Below are 14,274 nucleotides of genomic sequence, written 5' to 3'. Positions count from 1 at the left end.
GACCTCTGGGACAACATTAAATTCACTAATATTTGCTTTATAGGGGTGCCATGAGGAGGAGGGGAGAGAGAAAGGACATGAAAAAATGTTTGAAGATATAATATCTGAAAACTTCCTTTACATGGGAAAGTAAACATGTACCCAAGTCCGTGAAGTGCAGAGAGTCACAGGATAAGCCCAAGGAGGAACTCGCTGAGACATATAGTAATCAAGTTGACAAAAATTAAAGACAGAGAAAATATTAAAAAGCAATAAGAGAAAAGCAACAAATAACATACAAGGGAATTCCCATGAGGTTATCATCTGATTTCTCAGCAGAATTTCTGCAGGCCAGAAGGGAGTGGCATGATATATTTTAAATGACGAAAGAGAAGAACCTACAACCAAGAATACTCTACCCAGCAAGGCTCTCATTCAGATTCAATGGAGAAATCAAAAGCTTTACAGACAAGCAAAAGCTATGAGAATTCAGCCCAGACCAGCTTTACAACAAATGCTAAAGGAACTACTCTAGGTGGAAAAGAAAAAGCACAACTAGAAACAAGAAAATTACAAATGGAAAAGCTCATTGATAAAGGCAAACATATAGTAAAGGTAGGAAATATCCATACACAAATATGATATAAAAATCAGCAATCTTGACAAGAGGAGAGCATAAATGCAGGATTTGGAAATGCATTTGAAATGAAAAAACTAACAACTTAAAACAATCTTCTTTATATATAGACTGCTATATCAAAACCTCATGGTAACCACAAACAGAAAATCAATAATGAAACACAGGCTTTAAATGACACATTAGACCATATAGACTTAATTGATATATATAGAGCTTTCCATCCAAAAACAGCAGAATACACATTCTTTTCAAGTACACATGGAACATTCTCCAGTATTGATCACATGCTGAGCCACAAAGTGAGCCTCAGTAAATTTAAGAAAACTGAAATACCAAGCATCTTTTCTGACCACAACACTATGAGATTGGAAATCAACTACAAGAAAAATGGAAAAAACTGCATAAATCAATAAAATTAGAATTGAAGAGGTAAAAGTTATAACAGACACCACAGAAATACAAAGCCCCATGAGAAAGTAGTATGAGCAACTATATGCCAATAAAATGGACAACTTAGAAGAAATGGACAAATTCTTAGAAAGGCACAATCTCACAAGACTGAACCTAGAAGAAATAGAAAATATGAAAAGACCAATCACAAGTACCAAAATTGAAACTGTGATTTTAAAACTCCCAACAAGTCCAGGACCAGATGGCTTCACAGGGGAATTCTATCAAACATTTAAAGAAGAATTAACACCTATCCTTCTGAATCTTTTCCCAAAAATTGCAGAGGAAGGAACACTCCCAAACACATTCTATGAGGCCACCATCACTCTGATACCAAAACTAGACAAAAATACCACAAAAAAGAAAATTGCAGGCCAATATGACTGATGAACATAGTTGCAAAAATCCTCAACAAAATATTGGCAAATAGAATCCAACAATACATTAAAAGGATCATCCACCATGATGAAGTGGGATTTATCCCAGGGATGCAAGGATTTTTCAGTATCTGAAAATCAATCAGTGTGATACACCACAGTAACAAATTGAAGAACAAAATCCATATAATCGTCTCAATAGAGGCAGAAAACACTTTTGACAAAATTCAACATCCATTTATGATAAAAACTCTCCAGAAAGTGGGCATAGAGGGAACATACCTCAACATAATAAAGGCCATATATGACAACCCCACAGCTAACATCATACTCAATGGTTGAAAGCTGAAAGTACTTTCTCTAAGATCAGGAACTAAACAAGGATGTCCACTCTTGCCAATTTTATACAACATAGTTTTGAAAGTCTTAGCCACAGCAGTCAGAAAAGAAAAAGAAATAAAAGGAATCCAATTTGGAAAACAAGAAGTAAGATAACAATAATATGACAGATGACAGTTTCATCTATCACTGTTGGCAGATGATGTGATACTATACATAAAAAGTCCTAAAGACGCTACCAGAAAACTGTTGGACTTCATCAATATATTTGGTAAAGTTGCAGAAAACAAAATTAGTAAACAAATCTGGTGAATTTCTATACAATAATAATGAAAGATCAGAATAGAAATTAAACAATCCCATTTACCATCACATCAAAAAGAAAGAGATACCTAGGAATAAACCTACTGAAGGAGACAAAAAACCTGTACTCTGAAAATTAAGGTGCTGATGAAAGAAATCGAAGATGACACAAAAAGATATACCATGTTCTTGGATTGGAAAAATCAAATGATTATACTACCCAAGGTAAACTACAGATTCAATGCAATCCCTGTCAAATTACCAATGGCATTTTTCACAGAACTAGAGCAAAAAATTTTTTAATTCGTTTAGTGACCCAAGTGACCCTGAATAGCCAAAACCATCTTAAGAAAGAAATACCGAGCTGGAGGAATCATGCTCCCTGACTTCAGACTATACTACAAAGCTACAGTCATCAAAACAGTATGGTACTGGCACAAAAACAAACATAGATCAATGGTAGAGGATGGAAAGCTCAGAGATAAATGCACCTACCTATGGTCACCTAATCTATGACAAAGGAGGCAAGAATATACAATGGCGAAATGACAGTCTCTTCAATGAGTGGTCTTGGGAATACTGTACAGCTACATGTAAACGAATGAAATTAGAACACTCCCTAACACTACACACAAAAATAAAGTCAAGATGAATTAAAGCTCTAAATGTAAGGCTGAATACTATAAAACTCTTAGAGGAAAACATAGGCAGAACACTCTTTGACATAAATCACAGCAATATCTTTTTCAATTCATATACTAGAGTAATGGAAATAAAAACAAAAATAAACAAGTGGGACTGAATTAAACTCAAAAGCTTTTGCACAGCAAAGGAAACCATAAAAAAATGAAAAGGAAACCCACAGAATGGGAGAAAATATTTGCAAACAATGTGACTGACAAGGGATTAATCTCCAAAATTTGCCAACAGCTCATGCATCCCAGTAACAAAAAACAATCCAATGAAAAAATGGGCAGAAGATCTAAATAGACATTTCTCCAAAGAAGACATACAGATGGCCAAGAGACACATGAAAATCTGCTCAACATCGCTAATTATTAAAGAAATGCAAATCAAAGCTGCAAAGAGATATCACCTCACACCACTCAGAAGGCCATCATCAAAATCTGCAAACAATAAATGCTGGAGAGGGTGTGGAGAAAAGGGAACCCTTCTACACTGCTGGTGGGAATGTAAATTGGTATAGCCACTTCGGAGAACAGTATGGAGGTTCCTTAAAAAATTAAAATTAGAGGTACCATGTGATTCAGCAATCCCATTTCTGAGCATATATCTGGAGAAAAACATGGTTTGAAAGGATACCTGCATCCCATGTTCATTGCAGCACTGTTTACGATAGCCAAGACATGAAAGCAAACTAAATGTCCATTGACAGATGAATGTATATATGTATCACATCCTCTTTATCCAATGAAATATTACTCAGCCATGAAAGAATGAAATAATGCCATTTGCAGCAACATGGATGGACCTGGAGATTATCATACTAAGTGAAGTAAGTCAGCCAGAGAAAGACAAATATGATACCACTTACATGTGGAATCTAAAAAAAAAAATGATACAAATGAACTTATTTACAAAACAGAAACAGACTCACAGACTTAGAAAACAAACATGTTTACCAAAGGGGAAAGGTGAGGTGGGATGGATAAATTGGGAGTTTGGGACTGACATATACACACTACTATATTTAAAATAGATAATCAACAGGACCTACTGTATAGCATAGGGAACTCAGCTCAATATTCGGTAATAACCTAAATGGGAAAAGAATTTGAAAAAGAATAGATATATGCATATGTATAACTGAATCACTTTACACTTGAAACTAACACAACATTGTAACTCAACTGTACTCCAATATAAAGTAAAAAATTACAAAAATAAAGTAAAAGGCTTTTCTAAATTAAATAATCATCTGTATCCACAGTAAGCTTTTAAGGGAGACACAAAACAATTAGATGTAAAATATGCTATCAAAAATACTAATCATGAGGTGAGGAGAGTACAAGTGCAGGTTTTTTAAAATACATTTAAAATTAAGAGATCAGCAACTTATACAAATCACTATATATATATAGACTGCTATATAAAAAACCTCATGGTGACTACAAACCAAAAATCTATAGTAGATGTACACACACAAAAAGAAAAAGGAATCCAAACACAACACTAAAGATAGTCATTAAATCACAAGAGAAGAAAACAAAAGAAGAGAATAAGGACCTACAAAAACAAATCCAAAACGATTAACAAAATGGAAGTAAGAACATACATATAGATAATTACCTTAAATGTAAATAGACTAAATGCTCCAAACAAAAGAAAGAGTGACTGAATAGATACAAAAACAAGACCGGTATATATGCTGCCTACAAGAGACTCACTTCAGATCTAGAGACACATACAGACTGAAAGTGAGTGGATGGAAAAAGTTATTCCATGCAAACGGAAATGAAAAGAAAGCTGGAGCAGCAATACTTATATCAGACAAAATAGACTTTTTAATAAATAGCATTACAAGAAAGAAAGAAGCACACTACATAATGACCAAGAGATCAATCCAAGAAGAAAATATAATAATTATAAATATATATGCACCCAACATAGGAGCACCTAAATATATAAGGCAAATACTAAAAGACAAAAGAAATCTACAGTAACACAATAATAATAGGGGCTTTGATACCATATGTACCTCAATAGACAGATCATCCAGACAGAAAATCAGTAAGAAAACACAGGCCTTAAATGACACATTAGATCAGATGGACTTAATTGATATATATGAGCATTCCATCCAAAAGCAGCAGAATACACATTCTTTTCAAGTGCACATGGAACATTTTCCAGAGTATTTCATTCACACCTTAAACAATTAGTTAGTTTTAAAGAAATTGGACAATGCATTTGCATACATGAACATATATATATATATATATATACCTAAAAGACTAAAATTTCCAACAAATGAATTACTCTGATTTTTCATTTGAATTCTATAAATTGACACCTACTCCATAATGTTAAAAAAATGAAAATAAGTGAAAAATTTGCACTATGCAAACATTTACTTTAAATGCAAGAATTGGGTCATGTTTAGGTCTGTTTCTATTGGTCAGTTGTTTTCTTTTTCTTGTCTATTTTTATAATGTCTACTGCCAGACATTTTGTACCTCCAGAGATAATTTTATTTTCTGATTAGTAGTCTAAGTGAGGTGGGGTCGGGTAATATCACCTTAATATAATCAGGGACAACCTGACTTGAGGTTAGGTTGTCAGTTTTGTAAGCCTCAATTAGTTTCTGTTTTATTCCATGGTGTTTCTGCATGTCTTATGTCAGCTTTTTTCCCATACTATTCTCTCAAGGATGTTTGTATAATAAACAGCCTTGGAAGATTAAGATATTATTTTTCTCCAGGGTAAAAAACAGAGGTTTTTCTTGCTGTTCATAGTAATATTGATAATGTTTCCCTCCAGGGCAAAAGTTAGGCAGGTTTGCTAACGGGCCCCTTATGAAACTGGAACAGTTCTAAGCTCAAGGTTTCTCCCTTGTGACACAGACTCACCATATGTGCAGTATCCTCCCAGACCTAATTTTACATTGCCCCATGGGACTTGAAGGACAGTAAGAACTGGTGCAGATGTGTTGCCTGCTGTGTTGTAAATAATAAAATTCTTTGCCCCTGACCCAAGAGTCTCGTGTGTTTTGCCAGCATCTGTGAAACTGAAGCAGGCTAACTTGTGATGTAAAATTTCAGATCCTTCATGTTTCTTGACATGCCTGAAATTAAGTCTTCATTGGTCCCAAGTGAGAATTTGGCATGTTTAGTAGAGTCCCTCTTCCTGAACTCCAGTGTTTATCTTCTTAGCAATGTGAAACTGCAGAAGATTTTGTTCTGCTTTTCATTCACTTTTTGTTTAGCCTCTTAACCTCTCACCCTGAGCATCTTAAGAAATCAGCTAACACTTTGAGGAGAAAAACCTGCCAAGGAAGGGTTCTTCTCTTCTCTCTAGGTTTTGTCACCTCAAGTCCTGTTACCTGAAAATCTATATAATCCAAGTTTTTATTCTGTCACAGTGAATGTTCTCAAAGTTCTCTTGGCTTTTCTATCTTTAAAGTGTAACCTTCTGTCTGAGTTTTCTGACTTGACCCTTATCGCAAAATTCAGGATAAATGATACTCACAGAATATTGGCTCACATATCTGTGTTTCCTTCTCTCCAGGCTCTAGGATCTTCAAGTCCTGGTTGCCCTATCAGCTATGAGGTACCTTCAAAATAAGGTTTATTACTTTTATTCTTTTCTTTACTTTTTTCTTCTTTCTTCACTTCTCCTATTTCTCTCTCCTTCTTGCCCTACATCCCTCCCTTCTTCTTTCTTCCTTATTGCTTTGCTTTTAGTCATCACTAGGAGTGTTGTTCTGCCACAAGCTACTGTGCTCCATCAACTGACCAGCTGTATAATACTGATGTATCTTATATACATTTTAATCAAAAGATCATTAAATGAGCATTGAAGTACTTTAGTCAGTGCACCTCTGAAGAGCTAATTTCGTATGTCAATAGCATAGGCAGAATTTAATATCAACACACTGTTTCCACTACATAAATACTTCTTTGTTAAACATGTGAGCAGATTTGATATTTTATAGACTATAATAGTGCATATTGCACTATACAATATGAAATTTTATAAACTACTCAGCTTATCAGCCCCATTTCTGATGATTACAAAAATTTGATATTGCCAATTCAAGGCAATCAATCATTTCAAGTATAAGACTTGGATTTAGGAATGGCTAAAGGCTTAATTAAATTCAGGTTTCTTTCATTTAGTATTTTCCTTGTGTTGTCTCAGCATTCATATGTACTATGGATACCACCTAGCATGGTGTCCACCACATGGACATGATGTGCTAGTGATGACAACATCTCTTTTTTTCTTTAGCACAGGTAATACATGGTGATAAATCTGGGGAGTTGAGAGTTCCTTCCCTGCTGACTGAGCCTCCAACCTCATCTCATGTTGTCACTGCTGATCTTTGAGTCACAGACTTATCATTGATCAGTTCCTACTTTCCTCATCTGTTTTACATTCTCAGATCTAGGGTTCCCTTGCCTTTTCCTGCTACAGCTCCCTGGTAAGCATCCAGCTCTCAATTCTGAGCAGTCTTTTATGCCCTGTTTAGGCATGTATGGTTATTCCATGTCTCCTCCCTACCCTGTAGGGGATGCGTGAATATTTGAAGGCATATGGTGAGGTTGGCTATATGATTCCCTCTCTCTACCTATGACAATAGTATGATGACCCCATTTGAAATAGGTAATCTGAAATTGCCTCCTGCCAGAAACTCAAATCGGTAATGGGAGTAAATTTTTCTGCCCTCATAATTTCAGAATTATCTAGAGGTTTGTGTTAATTCTCTTTGGTTGGTTTTCTAAAAAGAGGCCAGACAGCAGGGACCTATCTCTGTTCTTTTCCAATCATATTAAATCTCAGAATAGCTCTGCAATTAACTGTACAGCAGAAAAACTGTTTATGTCACTATATTTTTTATTTTGGTCTATGTTGTATTATATTTGTGCTGCAATGCCCTCAAGGTTTGATTTGGATATGCAAGGACAAGTTTTTGATTGCCAGGTCCCTTTTTCTCTCTCATGGTGTTGTGTTCTAAAAATAAAAGTGCTTTTGATTTTAATCTACAATCTCAGTTATGAGTTTAAAAAATAATCTCAGTATTTAATTAACTGCTTGCTTTTGGTTTTAATCTACAATCTCAGTTATGAGTTTAAAAAATAATCTCAGTATTTAATTAACTGCTTTCTTTTGGACTATATCTGCCCTCTTCCAAAGCAATAAATGCTATTCTGACTTGGTAGTGAGCTGTGGTGCACCAAAATTTATGTGCCACTGGAGGGCCAAGAGAAGACACCATTAACAAAATCTGCCAGACTGTGCTGGTGAGATGGGCGGTAGCATTATTGGGAAGATTGATGGTTTCTTTCTGCTGGTCATGGCTCATGGTAGGTAAGGCCATAAATATCAATGGGGTTGGAGAGGCTCCATGTTAATTGGAGCCAAGTGACAATGTTTAACCATCAGAATTCAGGAGATCATAATTACTATAACCAAATGAACAGCCAAGAGTTCTTGATCCACAGTAAGTTGTGGAGATGGTTAATAGGACATGGTGTCTTAGAGGCAAAAGAGTAGAGCAGGCTGTGATGATGGCGGGGTAGGAAGTACCAGGAATTTGTTTCTCTATCTACATGACAGTTGCTCTGGCAGAATCTGTCTGATGTAACTATTTTGGAACTCTGAGGTTTAATGAAGGCTTGTGACTCCCAGGGAAAGGCTTGGACAGTAGATGTGGTTAATTTCAGTCAATTCGGCCCTTAGCTCCATGGAAGCTACCCATCTCCCGATACCCTGTTCCCTAGCAGGCAGCCTTTCATACTTTCTTGGAGTAGCTTGCACTCTGCTTACAGGAGCTAGGGTGGGCAATAAGAATCCTATCCTCCAAATATCAGGAATTTGTGCTGCAAAGATGCAGACACAGAAGCAGACAACCAGAGTCCTGGATCTAGTAAGTCCACTGTGAACTGGCCAGAGTCTTGGATAAAGTTCAGTCACAGTAGGCTTACTGGATGCATAGACCCCACGCAGTGGTCATTTCCCTAATCAGTGATGTATATATGGAATTTATATACTTCAAAGTTGGAGTAACATTCACATTAAGCCCCTAATCTATTCTGGGGTAGAGATATAGTGGGAAGGACCAAGCGGAATTCTCTAAAAAGCACCCATTCTCGCACATGCACTCACACACAGAACCAAGACATAAACCAGAAACAATATTATTTTCTAGGGGAGATTAGGCTTAAATAACAATAATAATAATAGTGATAATAATAAAGGCTCAAATAATGAAGAAGCCTTACTGTGGAGAGTGGTGATCCCTATCACATCTGCATTTAATTTACCAGAATATCCCCTGCAGAAATAGAATGCATCCTGTAGAATAACTGTAGATGCTGGATACCTACAGGTGTAAGACACATCTGCTCCAGAACATGGAAGATAAACCTGACAAAGATTCAGGGACCTGACACCATAGTGAAATTTTTAGGAGTCCAATCTCTGGAGGCAGGCCAGGATATTTCCTCCAAAATAAAAGACAAATTTCTGTACTTTGAAATACCTATGACAAAATATGAAGCATAGTAATTGGGAAGCCTCTTTGTGTTATGGAGGCATCACATTCAACACCTAGTGACACTAATCTGGCCCATAAACCAGGTGGCACAGAAGGCTGCTAGCCTTAAGTAGGGACAGAGAGGAAGGGATTCTGCATCAAGTCCTGGCAATTTTCTAACAACTCTCTCTCCTTTCAGGTGCCCTCTTCCCTCTTTCACATGTGTTGCTCCAAAATACACATGTGGTCACTTGCTTTATATAGTATTCAAAATAAATGTAAACCTTTCATGTCCCTTCAAGACCTGACTCCCATCTCTCTATACAGGATTCTCTCTTACTACTCTCACTTCCTGTCCTGCACTTGTGAACATACCACACTCACACACTACCCATGACCAGCTACTCTTATATTTCTCAATATGACATACTCTTTGCAAGTGCTAGTTCTTCTATTTGCAACTAATTTTAACTGACATCATTTTCATTCCCAGCTCATCTGAAAAATTAACTATCTTGTATTCCCAGGTCAAATTTAGGTCACTTCCTTCTGGGTAAATTTTTCTAACCTCTCTTCTAATACTTCCCATCTTCCTTAACTAACAGCTCAATTCAGTTAGCATATGTCAGCTCTAGTTAAATATGCCTGACACATTTATCATACAGTATGTTAATTGATTCTTTATATCTTTGTCTCCTCTAGATTATTAGATCCCTTGGAGGTAGAGACAATAATTTACTCACCTTATACTACCAGCACTTTTCATGGTGCTTGCTACCTGGGGAAAACACTGTTATTTATTGAATGAATGAATGATTTAATGAATCATAAGTGATACCCTAGGTTTTCCAAATATTTTGTTGAAATTCTCCCTTTTAGCAGCAAATTCCCTTCACCTTCACCTTTTTTCAAAACCTTCTACCTTTCCATTTTAACTGAAATTGCACTCTATGTCAAGAACACCACTCCCTTTATAGCCCTCTCTGTGAAGGATACATTTTTAACCACAAACCCTCCACATGCCACAGGGCACTGACACATTCTAAACATTGTTATTTTTTCCACTTTTTAGATGAGAATTATTCTACCTGTTGGCACACCCCTTCACTTTTGAATCTTATAGAATACTGCTAAATAACTTCTACTTCTTTGTCATAGATTTTTACTGATTTCTAAGTTACAACCTCACATTCAGCAAAGGTGAATTTTCCCATAATTGCAAATATAATGGCAATTCTAATGCCCATATGAATGACAAGTCAAAGAGCCCAACCTCATATTTCATGGACTCAATTCAAATGTCTCTTATTTGCCTTCCATTTTAGCTATTTCCTCTGACGTCCATTTCACATAACCCAGATGTGTTCCATGTCATAAATATTAATTTAAAGATGAGGGTCTCTGAATTTAATCCCCTGTTCTTCCAATTCTTTCATACTCCTATTTCCAGTAACCATACTCCTTGATCTCATTATGTTCTTGACTTCTTTTTCCTTTCCATTTGAACCTGGTTGATCAAAGTCCCTCTTAGATTCATTTCTTTTGATACAAGTCTGAATTCAAAATGAATAACCACATTAGTCAGGAGTTCTCATTTGAAATATTAGGTATTGACAACGGATGATTTAAATCAAAACAGGAATTCATTGAATTTTCTGTAGGTAGCTCATGAAATCAGAACTAGAGATGGAGAAGCAGATTCCATAGACTGTGCACCCATGTCCACAGCCAACATTATCCCACCAATATGCTCTACTGAAGACTCCTTTTGAGGCACTAATAACTACTAGATGAATTGGCTTGTACCAAAAACAGAGCTTCACTGTACACCAGATATCACTAATGTCATCATGTGCTATAATTAGATTCTTTTGCAATACTTTTTCTACCACAAAAGTTTTTCTATTGTTTCTTAGTAAATTTTGTTACTAAAACCAAAATCAAAATCCAGGACAGGTACATCCGATTGGATGAGGATCACTGGACTTGTTCATGCCCTATTAAAAAGGGATTCTGGGATATTGAGTAATAACTGTTTTCAGCTTGCATAGTTGGAGCTGGTTTTCATCTCTCATCAAGACTCATAAATTGCTCATTCAGTAGAATATATCCCAAAAGGCTAAGTGCCGGTTTCAACTTATAATTCAAAGGAATATCTTTTATATTATCTGGTGAAACCATTTTTGCCCTTGGGCTTAAAGCTTCTAAAGCAGCTAAGATCTCAAATATAGAGACAAGAAGAAATATTTTTGTAAATTGAAGTTTGATGAAATCATAATATATATCCTTTCATCTTCTCCATTTTAATTTTTTAGCAGTGAATTCAGTCCACATTTCTAAACCCAAATTTAAATTTCTTTGTAACTAATTCTCTAATCTTATTCCTTCCTAGTATTTTAATACCTTGTTAAACCATTTGATAGCACCAGTGACTTATCATTGACTATCAGTATTAGTCAGGATAGGCTAGAATTTGCTAAGGACAAAACAATCTTACTGTCTCAATTACTGAACAGAGCAAATGTTTCCTCTCATTCCTATTATAGGTACAAAGCTTGATAAGGTAGAGATAAGAGGCTCCACTGTACAAATCACTTAGAACCACACATGATAGAAGCTTCACTGTCTTGTAGTAGTGCCACTGGAACATGAATCTTGCTCAGTTGCTACAGCAGGGGAAGATAAACCTGAAGGGCAGTGCTGACATTCATTAGTTTCTATCATTACCTTTTGGCCAGATGTCATCATATCACATTATCTTAACTGCCTAACTACAAGAGGGTAAGAAAATGTAGGACAATAGAATGTTTAGAATGCACCAATCTATTACAAGATTTATTCTCCTAGACAAAGAAAAGTACCTCTCAAAATTCAACTGCTGACAAGATTTCCCATTTCTATGATGCTTCAGGGAAAATCCACTCAAGGGTGAATGCTATAGCAGTTCAGTTTCTATTGGTGCAAGCATATCTTGCAGAGCCACTTTTTAAGGGTTAATTGTTTTCTCCTGAGAAAACTGCTCATAGGAAATGTCTTACAAGTGACAATACTGACAAAATAGGCACACACAGAATGTGAAACACTTGGTGGTGGGTTTATTTTTGCTATTGTTACCCCTAGAAGGGATTCCTTAACATTCCAAAGAACACTGAGGCCCCCAGTGACTTCACTAAACTGGCTGCTCTCTGAACTATGTTGGAACCAAGCTCCCACCCTCTGGCGTATGGGAAACTTGCAAAAGAATCTATCTGATTTGTCAGTTCTCCAGGTACTAATAGCCTCTGGGCCCCTGGGATTCTGTCATGTTCACTGAAATCAGGGAGACTTTTTGGATTATAGTATATTCTCCTAGCACTCATTCTATAGAAAACAAGCCAAGAAAGCATTGTTTTAAGATACTAGCACTTTATTAATCAAAATATTTCATAATGCCTTAGTGAGTGAAGTATTTTTAGGACATCCTTACATGTCCTGGTTCCTGGAAGTAATTAAGGAATGGGTGTTTGGATTTCACATGATATGCTCGCTCCAATATGCCTATCTACCTCACTTATTGAATTTCTTCCTCATTATTTCAGTAAATTTCTGGCATCATAGGGAACAACATGGATTCCTGGATAAGAGCAAGGAATCTTCAGCCTAGTTGTAAGCCCCAGTTCTGCTGCTTATTGTGTCAATTTCCCTGCTCTCCTTTTCCCCACCTGTGCAATCAAGTATAATAATCCCATTTACCTGTTATATATGTTGTAATAAATAAATGAATTAATCCATGTATACACTTAAACAGAGCTTAGAATATACAAAGGAATCAATAAAAATAAATAATAAATATTATCTAAAATTTATTATAAGCCACTATTGAGTCCATGATTTATGCAAAAAACTGAGCAAAAAATTAGAAAGACTTCAAATTGCCTAAATTAATTGTTTCATTAATGCCTAAGATACAAGATGAATCCCCTATACACACCTAGAATTTGGTTTGAATGTCAAGACTAATGATGATACAAAAGCACCAAGAGATTACTTACAAAGTGAGGCTTCAGGAGAGCAGACAGGCCCCCAAGCAGGTCCAAAAATGGCTTGAGAGAGCAGAGAGTGGCAATTGGTTTGGGGTTTTATGGTGATTAGGTGATGTGGTTATAATGATGGTTCCCTAACATGACTAGGGCTTGTATGTTTTGAATATCTTACCAGTACCAAAGGAGGGAACACCTGGGCTTACTTATCAGTATTCCCAGATGTACAGCAAAAGTGAAATTGGGAAGGGTGGGGCTTGAAAGCTGTCAGTAGTCAAATATCATAAAGTCAGACTCTTCATGACATTAATACAATGAATTCAGGACTTTGTATAAGTATACCAGCATTGATAAATTTTCACCAATATAAATATATGTTCTCTGCAATTTATAACTATAAATATAATAATAATAAATATACCACTTATTAAGTACCTATTTTGTCTCAGGCACTGTGCTCTTAAAGAAATTACACAGAGTGGTCCATATAACAGGCATAGAAACCAAAGTTTAGAGAAATTAAACCATTTGCCTGAACTAATAATACCTTTAAAAAGTCAATGAAAGAAGAAGAATGCAGAACAAAGTGGTCTGTCAGATTCCAAAGCCTCTAACTTTGTTATTGTGACATAATGCTATTCTGGTAAACATGCTACATTCCATTTAATTCTGAAATTATAATCCAGAAAAAAAAAATCTGGGCTAAGACAGTCAAAAATTACTGAAATTAGTAAAGAGAAACAAAAGGTAACACTTTCATTTGCATGTAAGTTTGAATGAAATTTGCTAAACTTCCTTCAGCTATGGCTTAATATCACTTCAGGAAGATGTCTACTTCCTAATTCCTGGAACCTATGAATATGTTGTATCACACAGCAAAGGTGAATTAAGGTTTCATATGAAATTAAGATTGCTAATCAGGTGACAAAATAGTGAGATTATCCTAGA

The sequence above is a fragment of the Orcinus orca genome, chromosome 5 (genome assembly GCF_937001465.1).
Source record: "Orcinus orca chromosome 5, mOrcOrc1.1, whole genome shotgun sequence".
NCBI classification, from domain to species: Eukaryota; Metazoa; Chordata; class Mammalia; order Artiodactyla; family Delphinidae; genus Orcinus; species Orcinus orca.
The sequence above is the reverse complement of the archived record's forward strand: the minus strand, read 5'-3'. Positions refer to the sequence as shown.